This window comes from Arvicanthis niloticus, chromosome 4, assembly GCF_011762505.2.
Source record: "Arvicanthis niloticus isolate mArvNil1 chromosome 4, mArvNil1.pat.X, whole genome shotgun sequence".
Taxonomy (NCBI): Eukaryota; Metazoa; Chordata; class Mammalia; order Rodentia; family Muridae; genus Arvicanthis; species Arvicanthis niloticus.
Window position 1 is genome coordinate 120,124,533 of NC_047661.1, and position 8,819 is coordinate 120,133,351.

Below are 8,819 nucleotides of genomic sequence, written 5' to 3' on the forward strand. Positions count from 1 at the left end.
TATCATTAGGGAAGTTTTACCAACATTTTCTTTATATTTCAATCAGAAAAGTGATGAGCAGGTACTGAAACTTCTTTATTCCATTAACCAGCACAGATGGACACCTACCACAGGCAAGACCTCTTGTAACAGGCATATTCGACCTACACTCCACTGACCACATTCAGACAAAATTGCTATGAACCCAAACAATAGAAACACAATGAGGCCTTGTGATGTGTATGTGTAATACACACACACACACACACACACACACACACACACACACACACACAAATACACCCAAAACAGATAAATAAAATTTTACTTATAGAATTCCAGAGCGCTATATTTATACACTACAAATAGTTGCTTAATGTCAAAAGGTTGGCCACTCCTAATCCACCTGTATTTCTTACCTGTCAGAGTACTTAGCCTCTTTTTGTCATATCTGCTCCATGTTCAGAGTTAGAACCTGGGAGCACCAGACACTTGTTCTCAGATCGATTAACTAAGGGGATAAGGCCCCGACAGAAGGCAGCCTGGTATCTGAGCACAACTGCTTCAATAGTCTCTGCAGAGCCAACTGCTTCTGCCCATAACTGCCATCCTCTTCTCTAATCTCAATGCCAGCCATGTCTGAACAACATATACTCATTCATAAGAAAACACCAGGAAGCCTAGCCTCCTCTTCAGTAGACATCCTGATGTTGGTACCATGATTGCCTCTTGTGTTCACAGAGAAATCTATATAGACAGGACCAACGCCATTTTGAACAGTTAGTGCTACCCTGTTTTATGTGATTTTGAGAATTAACTCTTTCACAGTTGATTAAAAACTATATATTAACAATCGTCAAATATTTTCCATATATGCAGCAACTGATATGTAGCAAATTGATTCTCAATTTGATAAGATCTAAGAGATGAGTCTCTGGGCATGCCTGTGGAGAATATCTTGATCAAATTAGTTGCAGTTAGAAGACTTGCCCACTGTGGGTGGTATCATTCCCATGGCTAAGATCCTGCCTGGGAGAAGGTGAGCTGAATACAAGCATTCATTGTTCTATTTCTTGACCATGACAGCTGTCATGACCTATCATAGCAGGCTATACTTCATACTGTGACCAAAATAAATTTATTTTCCCTTAAATTCTTTTTACCAGAGTATAATTCATCATAGGCACACACATTCACACACACACACACACACACACACACACACACACACACAAAACTAAGATTACGTTATTACCTTTTAAAATCTAAGACAGTAATTTCTCCACAGGGAAAGACATGTGGCCTTGCAGACTGAGCTGCTGAAATCATTTCCAAGAAGTAGAAAGTGCAGTTTGGGAGGGTGTGGCTTGCAGATCTCACTTCTTGAAGTAGAGGATGACTTCCAAAAAACTGACAGGAGCACAGAGCCTGTGTCATCTCCATTCCCAGTGATTTCTAGTTGATTGATGGGCCATTAATGCTTTAATTGGCAACAGGTGCGGATGATTGCTGTTTCCTATGCTGAAAGATATGAAATTGAACATAAGGTTCTGATAAATTAATAAACTCCTCTGCTCCAAACAGTTGTTGCTCCAAACTAACTTTCCACGGAGCACTGCTCCATCAAGCACACTGAATCCTTTATGTTAAAAAGCAAAGTGTTACTTAATGATGGATTAAAATTACACCAAGAGCCACAGATAGAACATAATAACATCCCCTTCCCAGGGAAAAGGGAAATTGCTGCAAGGAACCAAAGAATATGATTTATGAAATAAATTGGTTCCCTTTTGTAGGCCAGAGTGTTTTGTCTCTAGATTCCATATCATATTATTAAAAAATAATTTTGTGTTATTTAATATAAATGGAAGAATAAAGGATTTTAAAATAAGGTCCCTTCCCCTCTGAGGTAGAAATTAATATTGAGTCAAAACCTAAGGGGAAAAATTCCTAAAGTTTCTATATAAAAGATCTTAAGATTATGCTTCAGTTTATTTCTTAACCCTATGTGTTGAGGCTGTTCACCATAACTTTGCTATAAAAAGCTGTCTTTAGTGAGCCCAGAATTTTTTGCTCATTACACCAGGTCCTAATTGGTATTTCTTATTCACAGCAGTGGTTTAAAGATGAAGAATCTCAGGCAGTGTCTTCCTCCTCTAAGTCAAAAGTAAAAGGTAGCACCATGGCCTGAAGGATGTAAGGGGCCAATGATGTCTGAGCTCCACACCCTGCCCACCTTAGAAATTCAGACACTGAGAACAGAAGGGGAAGGTAATCTTAGCATATGTAAGGGAAGAATATAGTAGGAAAAATTGTTACGTACATACTTTCTTCAATCATGTGGATCTTTCTCTACTGTGCTATAGTAACTTGGGCTCAAAACAGTAGCTGTGGGACCCTAGTTCTTTTGGTTCCTGGGACAGAATCAGAGCAATGGGCACGGCAGGTGAGTTCTCCTCCTGTTTTCTTACTTTGCAGATAATGATCTCCCAACCAAATTGTTACAAGGTTATTTACATTCGTTCATGAAAAGAAAAGGCAGGGGCAAGTTAAACACAAGAAGAGCGTTTATAAAACACCACATTCCCCATCATGCCTCATTTGAAGACAGAAACATGAGATCCCAGAAGACTACAAGCTAGAAGATAGAATTTTGCCTTTTCTCCCCCATTAACAGGACTGAAGGTGTCCCATGAGAGTCAGGATGACAGCAGAGACAGTAAGACCACTGGAAATGTCACTCATATGAAGAACTGGAGTGACCTACACCCAGGGAAGTGCAGTACCTGAGACAAATGAGAATTCAAAATCACAGTAGTAAATATCTTCTTGAAGAGAACAAAAGGGTGGAACCTGTCAGTAAGAACAAACACTGTAAAGGAAAACCGGTTATCATTACTAGGTATAAAAACAAGTGTCTAATGCTTGGGTTGACTGAAGAGGAGAAGAGAGGATTTCAAAGATAATACCATGATAAAAAAGAAAGAGGAGAGAGAGAGAGAGAGAGAGAGAGAGAGAGAGAGAGAAAGAGAGAGAGAGAGCACATAAGCAAGTCGGGTGAAAAACTATTCCCAAATCTTGTCAAAAGGAATTCCAATATTGAGGGAAAAAAAGAAAGACAGTATAGGAAATGAAGCAGCAAACAAAGAATGGCTGAAAATGTTCCAAAAGTAATGAAAAATTTTAAAGCCTGATCAGAGGCCATTTTAAAGTCACAAGAGCTTACACGGAGTAAATGCAGTAGTGAGGTAAAGAGGAAGTTCCTGTCATAATTGGAAGGAAGGTTCATCTATGATGAGCATTTGATGGTGATAAAAGGAAATGTACAAAAACAAGATGGGTATAAATAAGTTAGCAGCAGTCATTACAAGGAAAAGTGTGTAATCTCCAGAAAAAGATTTCAATTAAATTTAACCAGTGGAAATTAGAAGTGGGCAGCAAGTGAAGGTTTCAATAGTAATAGAAAATATTAAATTAAACTTCAGAGATATATCTTAATATAAAAAAATCACTAGTTTAAAAATGTATTACAGGGGGCTGGAGAGAAGGTTCTTACAGAGGATTGGGGTTCAATTTCCAGCACCCACATGGTAACTCACAACTGTCTGTACCTCCAAGATCTGACACCCTCACACAGATGGGCATGCAGTCATAACGCCAATGCACATAAAGTAAAATTAAATAAACAAAAATGTATTAAAGTATGCAGTTTAAAAGTTTATTCTCCCCATCATATCTTTTCAGAAGATAAAACCCCTGAAAACCCAGAAAAACAAAAAACAAACAAATAACAACAAAACAAAAACAGAAATAAAAGAAGACAGAAGAGAATTTAAATCACCAAAGAAATAAAGGTCATCTACAAGAAAGAAACAATTTCAAACACATGTGGTCAACACGACATCTTGCATAACAATATAGCCTGAAAACATAAAGCAAGTAACTATCAGAACTAAAGAAAATAATAGCTTAATCAGCAATACATTTTAACCCTCATCTCTTAGACCCTAATAAATAGATTTAACCCACATCTCATAGAATCTAATAAATCAAGTAGATAAAAATTAAAAATTAACATGATAACATGAAGTTAATAAACTTCATGTACTACCAGTGTATACATAACCAGTTATTACAGGGTGTGGAGTAGCTGTATCATCTAAGAACTTCCACCTTAAAGTCAATACTTTCTTCAGAAGTCTTAATAGTTTGAACAAGTGCCAGAACTCTTAGGTCGTTGTTGGTTACTAAATTCCAGTCTAGTTAGAACTTGGAAATCAGTATAAATTGTCTTATTTCTCCTTTGCCTTATGTAGTTGGAACAGATGGATCTGTAGTGGGGAGAGTTCAGGATATCCTCTCCATCCTCAAATGCACGTGAGTCTGGAGGAAGGACTAACCTTGGTAATGATCCAGAGAGTTGTGGGATGGGAGGACTAGTGTTGTATATCCAGAGTAAGAAATCTAATTAGTCATCTCCAGGTAGAAGGCGATTACTGTGACCTTTCTCTGGTTCAACCAGTTAGCTTCCTGTATTTTAGCATATATTGTGCCAACAATCCCCAACCTTACTCTTCAGAAAGGGAGAAGAGCCTCATCAGATTAAACTCTGCCCCGAATGCTGAGAATATAGGAGCCAAAAGCAGATGAAGCTCTTTTCATTTTAGGCACAAAATTAAAAGGCCCTCTGAAAAACACAGTGATCAAGATAATATTATCTTAATGAAACATTTTAAATGAAAGTTTTGAGAACCGTGGAGAACGGAACACCAGTGTTTTTACAAGAGAAACACCAGTGTTTATACTAGATGTTTCCTCACTGTTGAGTGCAAATGCCTTAGAGGGGACTAAATGGAGGAAGGAGTCAGTTGGGTTCACAGTTTAAGAAAGAATACAGTCCATCATGGTGCAGTAAACATGGTGGAAGGAAATGAGGCAGCTAGTCCTACTGTTCACAGTGTATTAGTTACTGTTCTGCTGCTATGATGAAGTGTCACGACCAAGTCCAACTTGAAGAAGAGTTTGTTTTAGTGTCAGAGGGCTAGAGTCCACATTAATGGGGAAGGTGTGACATGCCAGCATGAACAGGAAGCTGGCCAGTAAAATGTTATCTCCACACAGGAAGCAGAGAAAGGGGTAAGGGGAAGTGGAATAAGGCTATAAATCCACAAGGCCTGGCCCTAAGTAGTGTACCTCTTCCAGCAAGGCTTACATCCTAAAGGTATCATATTCTTCTTAAACAGTGTCATCAACAGGATAACAAGTGGTCCAATGCATGAGCCTATGGGGGTCATTTCTCAGTCAGATCAGTCAGGAAGCAGAGAGAGAGATGTGAACTCATGCTCACCTTACATTCTTTATCTCATGCACTCTGGGATCTTAGTGAAATGGCACCATCCAAATTTAAGGTGCCATTCTTCACACTTCAATTAACCCAGACTAGATAATCCTTCACAGATACGCCCAGAGGTTGGTTACAAAGTTGATTCCACACCCCATAAATCTAATAATTGATATTAACCATCACAAATTTACACCTTGTTAATGTAACCTCCAGGAATCATTTTTAAGATAAAATTTCCACTCCTTGTCCTTAGGGCTCATTGCCAATTTATAATGCAAAATGCATCCAACTCATAGTACAAAATTCAACTTCAAAAGCCCCCTTAATCTTAAAATTTCAACACTCTTTAAAGCGCATAAAATCCCTGTCTTTTCTGAGACTTGAGGCAAACTTTTTTATGAAATCATAACAAGGTTGGTATTCCAATATAGAAATGGCACAAATTAAATGTTCCCAATCCAAAAGGGAGGAGTGAGTTGATAGCAAGAAATGGTTAGACCAAAGAAAACTTAAATACAGAAGGACCAACATCAAATCCTAACCCTACATAACCAGTATCTGGAGAGCATGATGAAATCATCTGTGCTCCAGCTACCTTCCTAGACTCAACATTTCCAACTCTATTGCCCGTAGCACAGAGTCTCTGTGTTGAGCCAGCTCTACTATGTAGTTCCCTTTGGCAGAAATATCCATGGTCTTGAGGTTTCGCCTCCACAGCACCACCCAATGACCTCTCAAAGCCTTGCTGGGACAACAACTCTGCCATGTATTGCCTGGTCTCAAACAGGAACCTTTGTGCAACCTTCTGTCACCTCCTTACCCCTGCACTGTTCATATCTGTGAAAGCACATAGATGATGCTGTCATGCCATGCTGTATGTAGATGTAGATTCGAGGCATCAGCCTCTGTTGCTGACCCTGGGAAAACATCAACCAAGGCTGTTGTTTTCAGGCAAAGACAGCTTCAGTGGATAGTCTCAGTTGAGCCTTTGTTCTCCTTTAAATGACCTTGCCTTTTTATGAGTTGGAGCCTTGGCCGTGGTTCTTACTCTTCCCAAGGTTGTGACCCTTTAATCCTCATGTTGTAGAGAACCTCAATCATAAAATTATTTTGTGGCTGCTTTATAACTGTAATTTTGCTGCTGTCATAAATTGTAATATAAATATATCTGATATGCAGAATATCTGATATGTGACCCACAAAGGGTTTGTGACCCACAGGTTGAGAACTGCTGCCTTAATGTGTGAGATCTTGCACACAAGACATGCTTCTTATTGTCTCAGTGCAGGTTTTGAGGTTCCTTTATCGAGATGCTAATCTTTAACAATTTGAGATCCTTTCTCAGAATCTTCCGTTACTTCAAACTAGCTCACATTTGTTTCCTTGGGAGACTTCATGTTTTTCATGTATGCCCTCCACTCCTGCTCATTCTTCCCCCGTCTCTTCTACTATGATTCCAGATAAGATCACTGAAGTGTAATGATTCCACAGCCTGACTGCTATCCTGACATGGAATTTTCTTCACCAAACAAATTAGTCTATTATTTTTAAATTTAACCTTAATTGATAATTAGAAATATTAAAAAGGTTAAAATATTGTCTCTGCCAAAATATAAGTCAGTGACCGAAAGCACAGTCCTTACTAGAGTGCTTGTTCCCCCTGAAGTCTCAGGATCCAAGTCTCCACTGATTGCATCTCTCTAGGCATCTTGGTCTTTCAAGATCCCATCAGAATACTTCTTTAAGTTCTGCTTTCAACATTATAAGACTTGCAGCCTGCCAAAAGCTGCAAACTCTTCCATATTCCTAGTGAAAACAGCTCCAAAAGCCTATGAATTACAGGGTCAAGTTTGTTGCAGAAACAACTCCATTTGTGATACCAAATGCACACATACATACATACATACATACATATGTGTGTGCATATGCATGTGTATGTGTGTGTGCACATGTGTGTGTTATTGTGATCAAACACCTGAGAAGAAGCAACAGGGTTGACAGGGTCGTGTTACTCCTCAGTTTCAGAAGGCATAAAGTCCACGGTGAGAAAGGCATGGCAGCAAGAGCATGAAGCACCAGGTTCCACTGCATTCACAGACAAGAATCAACGGGAAATGAAAACCAGTGCTCAGTTTCTCCATTGTTTTCATTCTGAAGCCCCAGCACATGTAAAGGTAGCTGACTTTACATGACTGACTCTGGACTGATTCTTTCCACCCCAACTTACCGCTGTAGAAAACAATCCACAGACATGGCCAGAATGATATCTCCTAAGTGATTCCAGACCTTGTCAAGTTGACAATCAATATTAGCTATATTAACCATCATAGCAGACTGATAGGTTTTCATTTGCCTCTCTCTGACACCAGGAATTCTTGATTTTGATTCTCTTTTTCCCTTTCTTAACAGTACTTTTCTAAAGAAAGGAGAGAGGATGAGGTGAGTCGTGACGGTAGACCTTTTTCTAATTCTGCACTTGGCAGGACTTTCAATGATTGTTCTTCATGTTCAATGTAACTGGATCTGGATTTGGAATCATCTAGAAGACAAACTTCTGAGTACCTCAGTGATGGAATTTAAAGATAGGTTCAGATAGATGCAACTGCAGAGCAGATAGCTCTACTGAATAAGTACAGCAGCATTCTGCCTCCTGGGGTCACAGAAGGACTTAAAACTTGAAAAAGGACTAATCTTTTAGAAAGAAAGAAACAGTGCCCCCACTGTTTAGAGTGTGGTTCTTTTCCCATGGCCAATTCAAGGATGATGGACAACAGAAACCCAGTAAGAGTTAAAGAAAGAGAAAGTAAAGAGTATTGTCAAGAAACAAAAAGCATACATTCATTTCTAATTTTATTTGATAAATTATAAAAATATCCAAAAACATCAAAACATGAATATTTTGGAATGGAATTATAGATTAAAATGTTTTCATTAAAGATATATTTGACCCACAAAATATTATAACTTCATCTACTTCAAGTTAATATTCTCTCAGCATAATATGGTATTGTTAAAAATCAATAAATCAAATGAGTCTTAGTTGTTCAGCTATAATAGAACACTATAGACAGGATATTTTTAATGAACATGAATTTGTAGTTCACTGTTCTGGAGGTCACAAAACTTTTAGAGAATTTGAGTTCTGAAGAAACATAGGCAGAAATTCAAGGTTACCAACATGCCAACCTTTTGTAAAAATTCCAGACTTCAGGTTGGGTCATTCTTAGAGAAAAGGAAAAGTGAATGTTTAACAGACCTGAAGTGGCTGCTTCTGCACTCCACTGCCGATTGTGATCTTCTTCCGCTTATATATAAAAAAAAAAAAAATCTTTTTTTCTGACTCTTTCATGCAGCTAAAACATAACATCCAGAATTCAACTGAAAATTATCAGGCCTGATTTTAAGTGGGACACTAATGACTAGACTCAGAAATAAGAAATATTCAGATGTTAGGGAGGAAAATTACAGTCACTACATTCAAAAAGAAAACAGTACA